The sequence below is a fragment of the Elgaria multicarinata genome, chromosome 17 (assembly GCF_023053635.1).
Source record: "Elgaria multicarinata webbii isolate HBS135686 ecotype San Diego chromosome 17, rElgMul1.1.pri, whole genome shotgun sequence".
Taxonomy (NCBI): Eukaryota; Metazoa; Chordata; class Lepidosauria; order Squamata; family Anguidae; genus Elgaria; species Elgaria multicarinata.
The window spans coordinates 22,116,351-22,135,682 of NC_086187.1; the positions used below are offsets into that span (position 1 = coordinate 22,116,351).

General features: G+C 45.9%; 2 protein-coding genes across 2 annotated transcripts in view; both read left to right on the forward strand.

The window, feature by feature from the left end:
• PDAP1 (PDGFA associated protein 1) overlaps positions 1-19,332 on the forward strand; it is a 227,007-nt gene that overhangs the window by 82,530 nt on the left and 125,145 nt on the right. The window lies entirely within an intron of this gene.
• KCNJ12 (potassium inwardly rectifying channel subfamily J member 12) overlaps positions 11,103-19,332 on the forward strand; it is a 36,856-nt gene continuing 28,626 nt past the window's right edge. The window contains exon 1 of the mRNA XM_063143644.1: positions 11,103-11,310. The gene's annotated coding sequence lies outside the window, so the exon portion shown is untranslated. The remainder of the gene's footprint in view (positions 11,311-19,332) is intronic.

Sequence of the window (19,332 nt, forward strand, 5' to 3'; positions counted from 1 at the left end):
CAAATGACAGTTCTGGATCCAAGAGCACCCCCAGACTACGGACCCAATCCTTTAGGGGGAGTGCAACCCCGTCCAGGACAGGGCAAACATCACCTCGCTGGACAGATGAACCACCCGCTAACAGTACCTCCGTCTTGTCTGGATTGAGTCTCAGTTTGTTAGCCCTCATCCAGTCCACTACCATGCCCAGGCACTGGTTCAGAACAGCCACTGCCGCACCTGGGTTTGATGAAAAGGAGAGGTTGAGCTTTTTGGTCTTTTGGTCTTAGTAGGCAGATATGTCCCAAAACAGGAGGGAAAATATTCTCAGCTGCCTGGAAAAAAAAAAACTTTTTATTATACCCAGTGCATTTCAGAAAGGACTTACTCTCCTCAGGGGATGTAATGTTAACATCCTTAATGGGTTTTAAAAGCATGTATAAAAAGTTACAATAAATAATAAACTCAAATGCTGGAGCAACATCTCAGACTCCCTTGGTTTGTATTCTGAGATTTCCTGTGAGCTGTATTTTGTTCTGTAGCCTTATTAACACCTGAACTTTGGATGATCTGCTTGCATCTCATGGAATCATAGGATAGTAGAGTTGGAAGGGGCCTCTAAGGCCATCGAGTCCAACTCCCTGCTCAGTGCAGGAATCCACCTTAGAGCATCCCTGACAAATGGTTGTCCAGCTGCCTCTTGAAGGCCTCTAGTGTGGGAGAGCCCACCACCTCCCTAGGTAACTGGTTCCAGTGTTGTGCTGCTCAGTCAGGATGTTTTTCCTGATGTTCAGCTGGAACCTGGCTTCCTGTAACTTGAGCCCATTGTTTCATGTCCTGCACTCTGGGAGGATCGAGAAGAGTGTGACAACCTCTGTGTGACAACCTTTCAAGTGTTTGAAGAATGCTATTATGTCTCCCCTCAGTCTTCTCTTCTCCAGGCTAAACATGACCAGTTCTTTCAGTCTCTCCTCATAGGGCTTTGTTTCCAGAATTCACTACCACAAGATGTAGCTATGGCTGCCAACTTGGGCAACTTTATAAAGAGAATGAGACCAATTCCTGAATGGGATGGCTAGCAATCTCTGCTAATCATGATGGCTCTATATTACCTCCTGGATCAGAGGTAGTACACCCCTGTATACCAGTTGCTGGGGAACACGGCCAGGAGGGTGCTAAATTGTTCCTGCTTGTGAGCTTTCCACAGGCATCTGGTTGGCCGCTGTGTGAACAGAATACTGGATTCGCTAGGTCTTTGGTCTGGTCCAGCACAGCTCTTCTTAGGTTGATATGTTATATTCAGTAGAGGTTAGTAGCCCCAATATGTTCAGCACCACAGACAGCTCCTTTAAAGTTCTGGCTGGTTCTGACTGAAACCCAGAATGATTTTATAGCCGCACTGAAATCAGAGCCACCAGCCTTCACTGGTTATATTCTTATAGCAATGTATACGGCTTTTCTATCCCGCACTCTTAGGCCATAGCTAGACCTAAGGTTTATCCCTGGATCGTCCAGGGGTCAAACCTGTTCATCTAGATGACACACAGGGGATCCAGTGCTCAGGCAGGGGTGAACCCTGGATGATCCCAGGATAAACCTTAGGTTTAGCTACGGCCTTAGAGTGATGGATGAGGAGCAGTGAGACCTGAGTTCAAATCCTGATCCAACCCTGAAAAAACTGGGTGACCTTGGGCCAGTCACCATCTTAGCCTAACCCACCTATCAGAATAACCTACCTCATAGGGTTGTTGTGAGGGTAATATGGGGAGAATCAAGGAGAACCATGTATACTGCCTAGAGCTCCTTGGAGGGAAGGCAGATTGTAAATAAAATAAATATTATGTGAACAAGGCTTTCTTGACATTCCCCCGCCCCCAACCTTTCTTCCTTAGAATCTGTGACTCAGTTTTCAGTTGTTTCCTAATACAACAGAACACACGTCATGAATAAAGATTAACTTGACTTGGGGGGAGGCAGGAGAGAAGAAAGAAAAGCTAAAGCAAAAGGCAGCACAGAAACTCGCCTCTTGCAGAGAATACATACTTCTGCCTCCCCAGGCGTTCCCTAAAGAGCTTAGATAATACATTTCAGCAAAATCGCTTCCAGGGTTCTTTCTATCTGCTTTGCAACTAATGGCTCAGCAGCAGGTCAAGTGGTTCATCAACCAGAGATCCTCACAAGGTCTGTGCTCAGGTGGAAGGGCTGGGGGAGAGCCGCAACGTGGAGTCAACTCTCGACAAAGGACCGTCGGAGCAGGATTTTGCTCTCGTATCGCCACTGAACCTGGGGTGATTCCATTGAAGCTGAAGGGTGGGAGATTCAGGATGGAGAAAAGGAAGCCCTTAATTCGCTGCCACGAGACGAGACAGCGGCCAACGTGGATGGCTTTCCAAAGTGACAAATTCGTAGAGGAGAAGGCTGTCAATGGCTACTAGTCAAGATGATCATATACTAGCTCCGGGGCCAGAGGCAGTACACCGCTCAATATTCAACGCAAGCAGGAGGGGGTGGTTGGAGGGATCTGGGCAAAAGAACCCTTTAGTCTGATCCTCCAGGACATGTTGTCACAGAATCATAGAATAGTAGAGTTAGAAGGGGCCTCTAAGGCCATTTAGTCCACCCCCCTGCTCAATGCAGGAATCCACCTTAAAGCATACCTGTCCAGCTGCCTTTTGTATGCCTCTAGTGTGGGAGAGCCCATGACCTTCCAAGGTCATTGGTTTCATTGTCATACTGCTCTAACAGTCAGGAAGTTTTTCCTGATCATAGAATATTTGAGCTGGAAGGGGCCTCTAAGGCCATTGAGTCCATCCTCTTGTTCAATGCAGGAATCCACCTTAAAGCATACCTGACAGGTAGTTGTCCAGCTGCCTCTTGAAGGCCTCTAGTGTGGGAGAGCCCACCGCCTCCCTAGGTCATTGGTTCCATTGTCGTACCGCTCTAAGAGTCTGGAAGTTTTATGTTGTCTTATGTAGTAAGGCACTCCGCCTGTGGAGAAAACAGGTTGCCTCCTCCCTATCCTATAGACAAATCCTTCTGTTTTCTCACTTCAGATTCTGCTTCTGCATCTCTTTAGATCTGTGATCCTGCGGCGGCACCACAGGCTGGGCCCAAAGGAGACGGCGTGTCTGCATGCCCGTAGTTTGAAAAGGCAAGGTTATATCCTGTTGAGAAAGGTGACCTCCACCGAAGGGGAAAGCGATACCCTGGGGAAAAGAGAAGGTTTGCTTTCTCCGGGCGGTTAGAAGTTCAGCAAGAAACATGCATTTTCCTTTTGTTTCCTGAATGTAAAGGAGATGAGGTTATCAGACTAAAAGAGGGACTCTACCTGAATTGTAAATGTAGCTGATGGTACTAAAGGTTGGAAAGTCTGGCGTGGCTTATGGCAGGGTTGCTTTATATGGAGAAAGCGTGGCAACACAGCATTTAGCACTGGAGGCAATAAACAGAGGCCAGAGCCAGTTTAAAAGCTGTTTACATCAACTTACTTTATTAGTGCTTTTATACACATCGTCCGCGAAGGCCGTCTAACATGGTTTAACTTCAAGCACCCCCTAAAGCAGGTTGTGGGAGTGTAAGTAAGCAAAGGCATGAGATATGATTGGTTGTTTCCTTTCTGGAGGGACCACATGGCTATTCTCACCGCTGTTTTCACCAGTTGCTATTGCTCCTCATCTTCTTTCTTATCATTGCTGCCACTTTCTTGATTGGAAGGCAGAAAGTCTGTGGGCAAGGAGGCTGTGGCATCTTCTGCTCCTTCTTACCACCTCTGTTGTCTGGGCCAGAGCGAGAGGCAGGTGAACACAGGTTGCAAGGGTGAAGAGGAGGAATTACTCCTGGGGGGAGGAGCTGCGATCATGGCAGTGAGAGGGTTGGTTCACTGAGAGAGGGGGCCCATGGAGGTCCCCTCAAAAACCTGGAGCCACACTGACCACCAGAATCCGTATGACCATCGGCGGCCACATTCCTCCTTCAGAAGGAGATGAATGTCTGTCACTCACAGACACGACCCCGGTGGGTTGTAAGATGTATGTTACTCCGAGCCAGAATCGGTTACATAACGTATTTACTGTATCGCCTGCAACCATGTTGACAAGAAGCCAACGCGATGATTAGGTGACGTTTGCTCGGCCTGGGAAGGATTTCACTTGAGAACATCTGCCGTTCGCTCCGGCGGCCTGAGGTACTTTTATGTAAGACGCCGGCAGGGTTTGACGCTGTGGAGTTGCTTCGGACACATATGTGTGAAACATGACCCAGGTCGCTTTTTAACCCTCTCGAATTAATCCTCCGTCCTGAAATGTACTAACCTGCCTCGGACGGTCTGAATGCGAAGTTCTGCGCGCTCCACAGCCATCTGTCTAAAGCGGCTTTCCCTCATCCAGGGGAAATGCTGGTGTATTGCGTGGCCATGATTATCTATCGTTCCTGCTGAAAGATCATGGCCATGAATGCTCTATCTCTGCTCTGTCTCCCTCAGCTGTCACCACCAATAGCCATCTCAGCAAGTTGTAATAGAGGGAAATGAACAGAATAGGGGTATCTGTCATTGGAATATCCCCACCCATCCCCACTTTCTGCCCAGCTCAGCTTGCATCTGCAAGCCAAGGCGAGGGCTTTTCCTGAAATTTTGGCCCTTTTTTCAAGTTTTTTCCCTCAATAGAAATTTGTGCAAATTGCACTTGCAATTTGTGTAATTCGCAAAAGTCGTGGCCATCGTTTGCCTAATTTGGGCAATTTGTGGCCATACCTGGCACATATTGCAGCCATCATTTGTTTAATTTGGGGGTGTAATTTGCATACTTTGCTATGGAAACCCACTGGGTAACTTTGGGCCAGTCACAGATTCTCAGCCCAACCCACCTCACAGGGTTGTTGTTGTGAGCATAAAATGGAAAGGAAGAGGATTATATTTATTTATTTATTTATTTATTTATTGCATTTTTTTACCGCCCGTTAGCTGAAGCTCTCTGGGCAGTTCACAAAAATTAAAACCATTCAAGGTATAAAACAAACAGTCTAAAAACATGATGTAAAATACAATATAAAAGCACAACCATATACGCTGCCTTGGAATCCTTGGAAGAAAAAAGGTGGTATATAAATGCAATAAATAAATAAATGAATTGTGACTAATTTGCTCAAATTTTGGCCTCGAAAGGCCCAAATTAAGCAAATTGCACCTGCAATTTACACACATTTGCGCAAATAACGTTAGTTATCAGGTTGGATTACTACGCAAATAAATAAATAATGCTCCCATCTGGTATGAGAAAGTGAGGCTTCGCTGCAAAAGGGAGGCTCCTCCCTCTCTGAGGTGGGCGGAGCCAATCTAGGACCCGAAGAAGGAATTTCACTGAGAAGTCCGCCACCTGCAGTTCTGTGGTTCACCACACGGGGAAGCGGCACGCAGATGCTGACACACTCTCGTGCTTCCAGACTACCTTCAACGACAGCCCCGCCTAGAGTGCATTGCAGCAATCTAAAAAGGTCTAAATATTTATTCTGGAATGCATAAACTCCTCTAATTCTTTCCCTTGCAGTCACTAACAGGGATTAGCATCAGCATCCTGTGCTTAGGAAACACCATCTTGTTGTAATACATATTATAATTCTAAAGTGCCGTGTGGGACAGACGGTAGCCGAAAACACGAGTTTGCTCCAACAAGGGCTTCTTTGTGCCAAAGACTTGGGTCCCTACTTGGGTCCCAGCTGGCGTTTAACAGGTTGGCACGAGGCTAAGCCACCGTGGGCCAGCGAGACGAAATTCGTACATCTGTGGCCAGACATTTTTGGAAGCCTCGGCAAAGACAGGTCGAAAAGGCAACAGATGGAGTCCTTAATTCTGAATGTTCTCCAGTTCCTTGCCTTGCATAGGCTTTGTGGTACTGCTGGAGGTCTTAGGTTGCAGCTGTATTGGACCGTTGGCTTGAGTTTGGCCTGAACGGAGTCCTCACCATTGGCTTGGGTTTTGGCCTGAATGGAGTGCTTGAACATAATTGTGTGTGCAAATGGTCATTTTTGGTAGAAATGAATGTGCAGAGAGGAAGGTTGAGGTCCCCCTCTGCTGGTTGTCACATGCCAATCTCCACGAATTTAAGGCAGGGAAGCAGAGACACCTCTCTCTCTCTCTCTCTCTAAACCCAGAGTCATCCCATGACAGATAAAAGAAAGGACTTCTTCAACACAGTGCATACTTAACCCATGGAATTCATTATCACAAGATATAGTGATGGCCACCAATTTGGATGGCTTTAAAAATGGGTTAGATACATTCCTGGAGGAGAAGGCTATCAGTGGCTACCAGTCTTGACGGCCTTATGCTATCTCCAGCAGCAGAGGCAGTATGCCTATGTACCCCAGTTGCTGGGGAGCATGGGTGGGAGGGTGCTGTTGCCTTCATGTCCTGCTAGTTGGCCATTGTGTGAACAGGGTGCTGGATTAGATGGACCTTTGGTCTGATCCAGCAGGGCTCTTCTGATGCTCTAACTTCTTTCAGGCCAAGGGCTGAATTCTATTTCAGAGAAGCTCCCTGGGGCTGCATTAGAGGTGGGCGAAGCAACAGGAAAAAGGGGCGTAGCCCAAACTCCCCAATTGCCTGCACATTGTACCTTCAAGCTCCTACTGCTGGTAGCTATGCCTTAGGAGAAGCATTTCAGCCTCCTAGAATGGGGGGAAATGGCACCAGCTCTGCCTCAGGGAAGACAGCTCAGTCTTTGCAGAAGTCTAAACTGATGACTTGTGGAAGTCTCGCGGAATGGGGCTGAGGGCTGCCGGCTGCCAGCTGCCCACCCCTTGGCTTGAGCGTCTCAGCCTCCGAATCCAAAGGAAGATACCAAGCTGACCCAGGGACTGTGGAGAAAGCCGAGCCACGAAACACTCAGACCGATGGGCGGAATCTATTTTTAGCTTTGATAGATGAGCGCTGATTTCCTTTCGCTCACCCCCTTCATTTGCCTGGCTGAGCTGTGGAGAATGTGCCACCTTCTGAGGCGCCCACTCCATTGCCACTGCAAGAGTTCACTGTGGAAGCAGAGATTTCTAGCTAAAAAGTGTGTGTGTGGGGGTGCTGGGTAGGCGTCAGAGCTGGCGCCAAGGGTCGACATAGTCGGGCATCTGTCGAGGGCCCACATCTCACCAAGGGCATCTGGCAGAACACCCAGGAATGGCTCCTCCTCTTCACCATGGCAACCCGCTTGTTCACCTGCCTCTCGCCAGAGGAGGAGGAGGAGCAGATGCCACAGCCTCCTTGATCACTGGCTCCCTCTTCCGATCAAGCAAGCAATGATAAGAGGATGAGGGCCAAGCTGGTGAAAATGGTGGTGAGAAGAAAGACTTACTGAGGGGGTCTTTTGACCAAGGGCCCTCCAAAACTTGGATCCCACACTGGTCGGCTTCCTAATTTTTAGGGAACAGTGTGGAAAGCTACAGCAGCAGAAGAGGGAAGAACCTGTTTTAAAATGAAGCAATATTCTAGCCAGCTGGCCATCTTGCCTGTAGAATGAAACAAAAGCAGAGCTGAGGCAGGGTGGGGGGGTCCAGCAAAAAGCAAAGCAAAGCAAAATGGAGGGACAACCCATAAGGCAGGGGTGTTTGAACCTCTTTCAGCCCAAGGTCCCCATTCTGTTTTGGAGAAGCACTTATGGATGAGATTCCAGTGATGGGCAGGGCAGAAGGCAAATGGGGGTTATTTATTTATTTATTACATTTATATCCTGCCTTTTTTCCTCCAAGGATCCCAAGGCGGTGTACATAACCCTCCACCTCTCCATGTTATCCTCACAACAACAACCCTGTGAGGTAGGTTGGGCTGAGGGTATGTGGCTGGCCCAAAGTCACCCAGTGGGGTTCCATGGCTGAGTGGGGACTAGAACCCAGATCTCCTGACTCCCAGTCCAACACCTTAGCCACTACACCACACTGGCTCTCAAATACCCAAGATGCCAGGCTGTTTTAGCTTGAAGCTCCTACCTCTAGTAATTAAGCCTCAGGAGAGGCATTCAGATCTTTTAGAATGAGGGGGAAACTGCACAAAAGATAGGAACCCAGTAATGATGGGTGGCTGGAGAAAGGGGGTGGAGCGAGAGCAAGAGGCGTGGCCTTTTGGAGAACCCTGGAAGGCCAGATTTGGCTCATGGACATGGGTTTCCTGGCTCCTGCTACACAACTCCAACCTGGCTGCACCTGGCTGCCTCACGTCACATGCCCAGCACACCTTGCCATGCATGCTCACGGTCAGGTCAGGTCACCCCATGATCTAGTACAAAGAACAATCTTGTTTCTGTCCATGAAATGTGTTTCATGTTGCCCTCATGCCTCCTTATGACTGCTGCTAAGCCCCCCTTCCTCTGTGGGTTTGTCCCCTTCCCTGTGGGTTTCCGTGATCGCATGCCTAAAACACATCGCATCATTATGTAACAGAAAAGACAGAGGGAATCAATTGCTTGCCGTTCGGCCAGATAGACGTCCTGCCCTGTAACATTATATTAATGCGAAAGTGCTATCAGAATGGTGTGCGAAAGGCAATGGTAGAGTATGTGATGGAGAGGAAGACAACACAGAATAATGGCAATTGAGAGCCAAGTCATTGGAAGGTGGCTTACTCTGTAGAAAACAAAACAACACATTCATAAAGGCTTGATTCAAACTATAATAAAACAAATATGTTAAAGGCACAAATAAAAACACCACAAAGACAGAAATGAAAACAGCACCCAGCCTAACAGACCAGCTTACACCACAAAGTCTTGCTTGAATAAAAATGTCTTTGCCTGCAGCCCTGGTCCAAGCCAGGTCGCCACCTGAAGGGGAGACTTGCCTCCGCTGCCTGCCTCCCGCCCGCTCACCTACCCGCTTGCTCACCTGAACTAGAGCAGTGAATTCTTCACTTTTATTCCTGAACCACTTAAGATAGTCTTGGTCTTGGTTGAACTCAAGGAACCTGAACAGGAGAACACCTCATTCCAGCCTGGATTGGGCAACACTGCCCTATCCTCTTCTACACTCCTCTATTTGAAAGCATCCTCTCTTTGAAAGGCTGCCATGTCCAACTCCAGTTAAAAGATTATCAACTATAACTGTTGCACATCACCAATTAGGCAAACACACAGGTCTCCGTCTTCAGCACTATGGTGAGATGTACAGTATTTCTAGTTAAATTCTAACCATTACTTCTAAATTTGCATCTATATACGTATACACATGTTCACATGCAGAGTTAGGCCATATTTTGTCTGCTGTTTTTGAGTGAACTATTTCCTCTTTTTTGACACCATTCACCATTCCAGCTTGGTTCAGGAAACAGCTGCCTCCAGCCCTGGTGTGGTTCGGATATATGAACGGGCAGGACTAGAAACTTGAATATAACAACCATTTATGTTTTATCAACAACAACAGTTTATTGCAGTCAATAGACCATTCCAGCAAATAAAATTTTTACATACAAGCAAACTGAACATACTGTTAACTATTAAAAGTCAGGCGATCGTAGAAGATCTAAAAGAAATGGCCAAGTTCAAAAACTTGGCCACTTGCTCAGTGATTGATTTGTCTATATTACAAAGTAAAAGAGACGTTAAGAATTCAGTTGGGTGACCAGGATAAGATTGTAAAATAGGGTTTAGAAGATCGTTTCTGGCCCCTAGATAAAATCTACAAAACAGTAAAACATGAGATACAGTTTCCACTTCACTATTGTTGATTATTGATTATTGATTGTTGATTATTGTTCTTTATGTGCATTTTTAAAAAATTGGTAAGCCAGTTTGAGTGACTACCACCACCACCACCCCCAGCAGCTGGGGAAGAAGGTAGGGGAAAGCAAGATATAAATTCTCAGAGAAAATAATAATTCCAAAGAGGCACACTTAAGAACATAAGAACATAAGAAGAGCCCTGCTGGATCAGACCAAGGGTCCATCTAGTCCAGCACTCTGTTCACCCAGGGGCCAACCAGCCATCGGCCAGGGATGAACAATCAGGACATGGTGCAACAGCACCCTCCCACCCATGTTCCCCAGCAACTGGTGCACACAGGCTTATTGCCTCAAACACTGGAGATAACACACAAACTTCAGGGCTAGTAGACATGGATAGCCTTTCCCTCCAGGAATTTATCCAACCCCATTTTAAAGCCATCCAGACCATCACTACATCTTGTGGTAGTGAGTTCCATATTTTAACTATGCCCTGTGTGAAGAAGTCCTTCCACTTCTTTGGCAGTGGAAACCAAAGCAAAGAGGACACTCCTGCCGTCTCTCGCAGTGGCACTCACGCTGGCTGGACACGGCTCTTGGTAACCGTCCCTTTGTTTGCCCACCAGAAAACGAATGTGGTTCCCTCGGTAAAGAGCAAGAACAATTGGACATCGCCCAGAATGGACCGTACAGCAAATCAACACCAGCCTGTCTTGTCGAGAGGGTGCAAGAAATCAAGGTGTGTGTGTGTGTGTGTGTGTGTCAAAGAAAGAGTGGCAGAGAAAACGAATGGAAAAGAAAATGCCACAAAGTAGCCAGAGAGCAAAATATAGAAGCTTGATTTCTGGCTAAGAGATGTTCAGGAGCTGCTGTTCTTGAGCATAGCAGTAGGAGGGAGTGGAGTGTTGTACCAGAGTCTCTCTCTCTCTCTCTCTCTTTCCCTCTCTCCTTCTCTCTCTCACTGGTTGCCTGTGTTACATTCTCTGTCGAAGCTTAGCTGGGAAAGCACTTTAACTGCACTGAAATGCAGCATTGCCTCTCTGTCTCTCTCTAGACCAAACAGCCAAAAACCACCACTAGCACAGAGGAGAACAGAACATAGAAAAGTGACCACAACTCCAGAGTGAAAGCTGGGCAGACACCTTCTCGCCAAAGCAAGCCGCCGGGATTTCCAGCCAGGATTAAAGTGGAATCCAAAAGAAGACTTTTGATTGTTGTTTGGAGCGGGGGGGGGGATTGGGGGGGGGAGAAAGAGAAGATGGATCCCCTGGCATTTTCCCAACCCCACTGGAGTCCGACGGAGTAGAGAGAAGAGTTTGACATTAAATCCCCTTGCGTCTGGATGCTCTTGGCTATTTGATTTTTTTTTTTAATATACAAACCGTGTTTATATATATTTTTAAAATATATTTTCCACCAAGGGAGAAAAAGAATTGGCTTCCAAACTCCCCTTTCCCCCCATTTCTTCTTGTTTCCAAAGATTTCTGGCATCCTTGTTACAATGGAGCAGTGGATTCTCCACCTGAGAGATCCCACGGCACAACTCTCGTGGGATGCCAAAGGAGATCTAAGGATCCCTACTTCATTGGGACTTACAGGAAGAATTTGGGATTCTGTGGGATCTATGCAGTGAAAGGTAAGTGATTGTTGGGGGCACAGAGTGCTGGGAAGCAATGCATGTGATATTCACTCATAGGGAGAGGATGTCGTGGGCCTTATAAGATACACCTAATAAAACTAAGGAAGGAATCTGGAAAAAGAGCCGTCTCATAGTGAATGATTCAGTCATGCCACATCCTGCAGCTATGAAATTAAAGGCAGAGAATGAAGGCAAGGCTAGTTTCCAGGCACTGGAGGAATCCTCAAAGGTGATCTATCATGGGGTGGGCAGACTTGTGTCTCACATCTACTTTTTCTTTTCAAACGCTGGAAACCCCACAGCCCACTGATGGGTTTATAAATTGCAAAGGGATCTCTTAGGAGGCCGTGAAGGCAAAACGAACCTGCACGGAGCAGTCCCGAGGGTGGACTCGGGCTGGCATATCTGAGAAGAAATGCTTTGCTCAGTCCAGCCAAGGTCGGCTTAGGCCAGCGTCACTTGCAAGAATCCCAATAATTGGTGTGTGTGTGCGCGCTAGCTGAGGATCGTAAAGTTGGGAGGATCTCTGGGGGTCATCTAGTCCACCCCTACTCTTGGCAGGAATCTACAGCCTTCCTGACAATTGGCCATCTTTCTTCTGCTTAACTATCTCCAGTGAAGGAGGACTCACCACCTCCTGAGGCAGTTTGCTCCAGTGTTGAACCGTTCTCCTAATGGCCTGCCAATTGATTGCAGTGTACCTTTTGACCATTGCATGGATGACCAGATTCTAAATCTAGGCTACAATCCTAATTAAACACATTTTCTGTGGTTCCAACTCCACTGGACACAGCGGGGACTTAACTCTGCATAAACCTGCCCAAGGTTGCGCTGCTGAACCAATGATAGTAATAAAAATGATATTGATAATAAATAAATTGGAAATCTCTTTTCTCTAAGGACCTTTAAGATCCTATTTTACTCTGCATTACAGAGAGGGAGACCCTATATGGGAGTGCTCCAGTCCTGAGTTCAGTGTTCTGAAAGGGTTTGTGAAGGATAGATCCAGAATTAGCTCTTCAGATCAGAAAGGACTGGGGAATAAAATGGTAGAAAATCGGAACAAGAAAAAGGAGGTAGAAAGAAGTTTTGCATGCACCTGTTCTTTTTGACTCTCTGACCTGAGATTTTATTTATCAGTTGATAGTGAGGATTAGAATCCTAAACAAACTTACTGGGTTGCAAGGCCCTCTGAACACAGCAGGACTTGTTTCTGAGTAAAAGTGAATCAAGCTTAACAGCATGATCTTATGCAAGTGCCCCCGTTGGCTTCTTCACTCACTCGACATGCTTTGATGGTTGAACAGGGTTGGAGAAAAGCGAAGCAAGTGGTTGAAGGGTGGACTGGGTAAAAGATGCATTTCACTCTTCTGGCCTAAATGAGCCATTTAGCTGGGAGTAAAGTACACTTAGCGGTGAGAGGTTTGTGAAAACTACTCTTCTAAACATTCCTTGAAAGGACTAGAGATGAGATCCAGGTTCTTCTTCTTCTTCTTCTTCTTCTTCTTCTTCTTCTTCTTCTTCTTCTTCTTCTTCTTCTTATTATTATTATTATTATTATTATTAAAACCATACTTTATCTGCTTGGACTAGAGATGGGATCCAGTTTCTTCTTCTTCTTCTTCTTCTTCTTCTTCTTCTTCTTCTTCTTCTTCTTCTTCTTCATTATTATTATTATTATTATTATTATTATTATTATTATTATTATTATTAAAACCATACTTTATCTGCTTGGACTACACAGGGAAAGCTTGCAATCCATGCCAGATTAAATGTTGGTGGAAACATGCTAGAACCTGGTCCACAGCTAGTTTTGCTGGAATTCCTCTCTAAAGTAGGAAGCTGGTGGGCCAAATCTCACCTTTCCATATAACTTGCTGTCAGATTCCATTGCTACAAATGCTCTCCATCCTCTCTCCTCTTCTGCTTCTGGGGTGGAAAACTGGAAGGCCACATTTGCTTTGGGGGCTGCCAGTTGCTGACCCCTGTGCTAGAAAGTGCGAAGCAACTGTCATGGCACAATTAGGGAGCCTGGTGCATAATAGGCACGAGTCTTTCATCCAGAATAAAAGAAAGAGTTCTTGAGAATGGTCCTTTAAACCCATATAAGGTCCTTCAGACCATTAAATTATAAATGTGACTTAGACCCTTTAAAAGATATAAATTTGACGGAGAGAGAGAGTTGATACTTTGAGAGTTACCAACTTTCCCCATGTTTATAAGTGAAATGAGGATTCTGATCTATTTTAATGATATGTGCATGTGCGAATGGGTTTAGTCCAGATTAATGAATGTGGAGCATAATAGGATATTGATTTTATTCATTTATTAAAATAATTATTTCCCACCTATCGTGATACGGATTCCCAAGGCGACTAGCAAAAAAATTAAACCAGTTCAAGCCTACAATATAGCTTTACGTATCACAGACATTTGTGCACACCTCTGTGTGATCGTAACGCACCGTTCATGACTTGTTTTCTGGCTTGTCCACCTTCTTGTCATTCTGAGGCTTAAGCCTTCCTTTCCACCGTTGGGGGAGCTTAAAAGTACAACACTAATCTAAAAAGCAAATTGCACACCTCAAAAGACATTGCGTTACAGGAATAGTAACATCTCTCTGTGTGAACTGGAAATGCTAATTTCTTTTTTCCCTCCTCCCCACCCCACCCAGTAGTATATTTGGAAAGTGCTACCTTAACATTTCACACGCTTTGACTAGAATAGCATGCGTCTTTAGAAGTAAGACGAACCTTAAGACGGAAATGTACTAGACAGAGTAACACCTAGCGTGTTAATTTCAGGACTATTAAAACAGTGAGAGTGTGATGGCAGAAAAGGTGTAGAGTTGTGTGTGTGCGTGCAATTTTTTAAAAATAAAATAAATATCCAGCTTTATTTTGGTTTCAGGGCACCTGCTTTGTATGTGGTGCAAGCTAAGAATCTATTTTTGCTCTGGGTTCTTAGAAAGAAATGCGACAGGCTTATTTACTGGCATGTAGTGAGAGCTGACACTTTTGACAAAAAGGATCGTGCTGAGAAGTTTGGATTGGAGTTCTTATAACTCAGTTTCCCTAGAATTAGAATGCAGTGAGGGCAAAACTTCAGGTGCGCCCTTGAACAGAAGACCGGGATGCAGACACATGACTCTTGTTTCTATAGATCCAAATGACATCGTATTAGAATTATCCATGGCATGGAAAGTGTTGCTGTTGAATCATATAAAAATAGTCCATCCCGTATTCCCACCTGCTACTTCAGCAGTTCTGGAGTTTGGAAGCCAAACTCGTATTATTCTCTCCAAGGAACTTAGTGCAAGCCTATGTAATTGTTATTAATATTGGGGGTGGCTGCAGACTTGGTTGAATGTGGAGTAGATCCATTAAAATCAGTGGGACTTAAGTCATGACTAACTCGCATTGCGTTCAATGGGTCTACTCTAAGTCATGATGAAACCTGGATCCAACGTCATGTATGTGTGCTGATGAGAAGCATGGGGCATGGTTGCACACCAAGTTGTCCCATTTTATCATATGAACCCTGTGAGGTAGGCTAGGCTGAAAGATGGCATAGGGACATTTTTCTCCCTCTCTCAAAATGCTAGAACCTGGGGTCATCCCATGAAACTGATTGGTGAGAGATCCAGGACAAATAAAAGGAAGTGCTTCTTCATACAGTGCAGAGTTAAATTATGGAACTCACTACCACAAGATGTAGGCATGGCCACCAATCTGGATGGCTTTAAAAGGAGGTTGGATAAATTCCTGGAGGCAAGAGCTATCAATTGCTACTAGTCCTGATGGTTGTGTGCTATCTCCAGTATTCGAGGCAAAAAGCCTGTGTGCACCAGTTGCTGTGGAACCTGGGTGGGAAGGTGCTGTTGCAGCATGTCCTGCTTGTTCATCCCTGGTCAGTGACTGGTTGGCCACTGGGTGAACAGAGTGCTGGACTAGATGGACCCTTGGTCTGATCCAGCATGGCTCTTCTTATGTTCTTATGGCAACAAGGCCAGGTCACAGTAAGCTGTACAGCCGAGTGGGAATTTGAACTCAAGGCTTTTCCTTCCAAGTTCAACGTACTATATCTGCTAAACCATGCCACTTCTTTAAGCCCATTGCTACTCTACCCTGGACTTTCAAATAGGGATTGTCGAATCTGTCAGGTTTGATTTCTCTCCCTTTCTCATTTTTCCAATCTTAAATGCAGTGCAAGGATTTTGTTCCTCTTTCTCCCAATTCACACACTTTTCTACACACACTTTACCCAAGACATATTCTTTGCAAGATTGAGTAATGTGGAGCATAACAGTGTGCTAGTTTGAAGTTATTCATTCACGAACAGAGCAATCCTACTCCTACTCACCTGGGCATCATCTGCGTTGAACTCAATGGGGCTGACTTCTGAGTAGACCTGCATCGGATCGCATTGTAATCCAATCCCACTTACCAAGCTTTGAATCAACATTCAAGCTGCTCGTAATTAAATAAATGAAATGACTACAATGTGGAATAATAACACAATCATTAACAACTAATAAGCAGAGCTGCTAAAGCCTGCAGAATCAATAAAAGCTGCACCAGCAGTTTCTAAACACGAAAATAAGGAAACAGGAACTCAGTTAACTAGGGTGACCATATGAAAAGGAGGACAGGGCTCTTGAATCTTTAACAGTTGTATTGAAAAGGGAATTTCAGCAGGTGACATTTGAATATATGGAGAACCTGGTGAAATTCCCTCTTCATTGCAACAGTTAAAGCTGCAGGTGCCTTGCCCTCTTTAAATCTGGTCACTCTAGTATAGCTCCTGCAGCTTTGACTGTTGTGATGAAGAGGGAATTTCACCAGGTGCGACATGCATGCGAATAACACCTGCTGAAATTCCTTTTTCTATGCAACTGTTAAATATACAGGAGCCCTGTCCTCCTTTTCATATGGTCACCCGAGGTTAACTCTTGATCATTATGGCTGTGATCCTATATACCAGTTTTCCCTCATCTGGTTGCCTCAGGAGGGGTCAGATTACAGGTCCCACCATCCCCAGCCGGCATGGTTTTCAGTCCCCAATCCCCCACTGAATATGTGTAGTTCTCACTGGGCTTTTTGGAAGAGTCGCTCTCCATCCCTGCTTTTCGATTGATTTTCTAAATATTCATTGTGCTTTTGCAAACTTTGGGATAATTGGGTGTGAATGGTGCTGTTTTGGCTATCCAAGCAACTGCGCTCAGGCTGGAAGATCAGAAAGAGAGGGAACTGAATGAGATTTGAACTCATGCTCACCTCTGCAAAGGATTCATTGTGCAGACCTAGGAAGGCACTTAGCTCAGCCTCAGTTCCTCACCTATGCATTACAGGGGTCTTGCACCGAATTCCATTGTGGAGAAGCTCTTGGTAGCAGGGTGGATCCCAGTGGTGTGCAGAGCCTAAAGCAAAAAGGGGAGGTGACAAAATACCAAAAACATGAGCATATTTTTACCTTCAAGCTCTTACTGCCAGTAACTACCTGTGTAGTTACCACCTGTGCCTTTGACAGTTGTGTGGAGGGGGGAATTTCGGCGGGTGTCATTTGTGTGCATGCGGTGCCCGTTGGGAGTCCCTCTTCATCACAATGGTTGGAACTGCAGGAGCCCTGCCCTCTTTTGAATATGGTCACACTAGGCAGGGCTCCTGCAGGGCTCTGGGTGCTAGGCAGGGCTCCGGATGCTGCATGCATACGAATGGCGCCTGCTGAAATTCCCTTCTCATTTGCCCACCTGTGAGAGCAATATGGTGGGTGTCCACATGGGAGACGGCCTTCTCTGCAGTGGCCCCAAACCTCTGGAACAAACTCCCTTCAGAGGTCCACCATGCACCATCCTTGCAGGCTCTTAAGGAGGCCTCAAAAACACTTTATTTTACCGTAGCCTTCCCGCGATGAATACTGTTATTGCTATGGTGGTTCTTGCTGGTTTTATCGTTGGTTTTATTGTTTGCAATTGCTATGTGATTGTGACCATGTTTTTAATGCGCTTAATATATTAACTGTTTTTCTGTGTTGTAAGCCGCCTTGTGAGGACTTCTACCCTGAAAGGCGGCCTTGAAATGTTTTAAATAAATTTTAAAAAAACCTAGGAGAGGCCTTTGGAACTTTTAGAAGGGAGAAAGAATGGTGCTTGAGTTGACAGGGGGTGATGGGAAAATTCTACCTCTGGTGCGTTGACACATGCAAGGCAATGCTGAATGCTCCAACATGCATGTGTCAACATGCATGTGTGGACATTTCCTACCATACCCTGCAGTGAGGCTACATCAGGAGCATCGTGGGGAATTTAAAATGGCGGCTTGTGGAAGTCTGCCACTGCCACCGGGTACCTCTGTGGCCGGGGATATGGGGAGTTCAACAAAAGAGGGGGACCACAGAGGCAACTAAAATGATCAAGGGGTTGGAGCATCTCCCCTATGACGGAAGGTTACAACAGCTGGGATTGTTTAGCTTGGAAAAAAGGAGGCTAAGGGGAGACATAATAGAGGTGGACAAAATGACATTTTCCCCTCTCCCATAATGCTAGAACACAGGTTCATCCCATGAAGCTGATCAGTGGGGGATTGAGGCCAGATAAAGGGAAATACTTCTTCACCAAGCACGTAGTTAAGCTATGGAATTCACTACCACAAGATGTGGTGATGGCCACCAATTCGGATGGCTTTAAAAGAGGGTTGGATAAATTTCTGGAGGAGAAGGCTATCAATGACTACTAATCCTGATGGCTATGAGCTAACTCCAGTATCTGAGGCTGTAAACCTCTATACACCAGTTGCTGGGGAACATGGGTGGGAGAGTGCTGTTGTACCATGTCCTGCTTCTGGGTCTCTGGTCGAAAGCTCTGTGTGAACAGAGTGCAGGATTAGATAGACCTTTGAGCTGATCCAGCAGGGCTCTTCTGATGTTCTTAAAGAGACAGGGCCTGCCTCCCTTCTCCTGTGTAATTTGTCTCTCATCGACCCCGGCTTGTGGTTTCGTGGCGGCTGCCTCCTGTGCACTCCAAACGTGAGGCAGAAGGTCGTCGCCCGAGCGCGTGTGGGCTTGACGGAAGGTGGGCCAAATGCCAGCCAGCGAGAAGCTGTAGCATATGGCTGGCTCCAAATTCTCCGAGAGGCTGCCTCCTCCGTCAGCACTGGCCTTGAGGAAAGAAGGGAGTAACTCAAGACCTTTCTGAGGTACATGATGCCCCTTGAATGTTTGCCGCGACGGGGCGTTGAGGTTGCTTAAGGGAGGACCCTCCTTGAGGAGAGGTTTCTCTCTCTCTCTCTCTCTCTCTCTCTCTCTCTCTCTCTCTCTCTCACACACACACACACACACACACACACACACACAGCAAACCCCAATTTTCCCTCACACTCCCCACAATAGTTTCCTTCTGGATAGGGGAAGGGAGGAGGCCATATTTACCCATGGCCTTAACTGCACCATAGCACAGGGCCCTGCAACTCATGGCTGTGCTCCAGTCTCCCCCTCCCCCCCACCTGTCATTGGTTGATCTGTCCTCCTCTGCTACCTAATCCATCCCAAGCAACAGGGACAAGTTATATGGAAAAATCAAGAAGGATGACAAGGATGTTGATGTGCGTTTGTGCATGAGTGTTTGTATTTTGTGTCCAGTTATTCAGAAATATGGACAGACAAATTTGTCAGTTTCAATTTCTCCTGCTTTCTCATTTTTCCAGTCTTCTGTGTAGTTTGTCCCAAACCTGGATAACTTTATAAAAAACAACAACAACAGAGTTTGCATGAAAATTCACACACATTTTTAGGCATAGTTCTCCTAACACACATGTGCTGGCATGCAGTTTGCCAAACACATACTTTTTGCAAGCATTTTTCTTAATATAATGCCTTCTTGAGTGCTCTTTCGCTAATATGAATATGTTTGCGGGCACTTTCCCCTAGTGTTTGCATTTTGGTATGCTTTAAAAATAACAAAACTCGAGAACACTACTGCAAAATTTGGAAAAGTGGGCATTTCAAAGGATAGCTGAGGTTCAG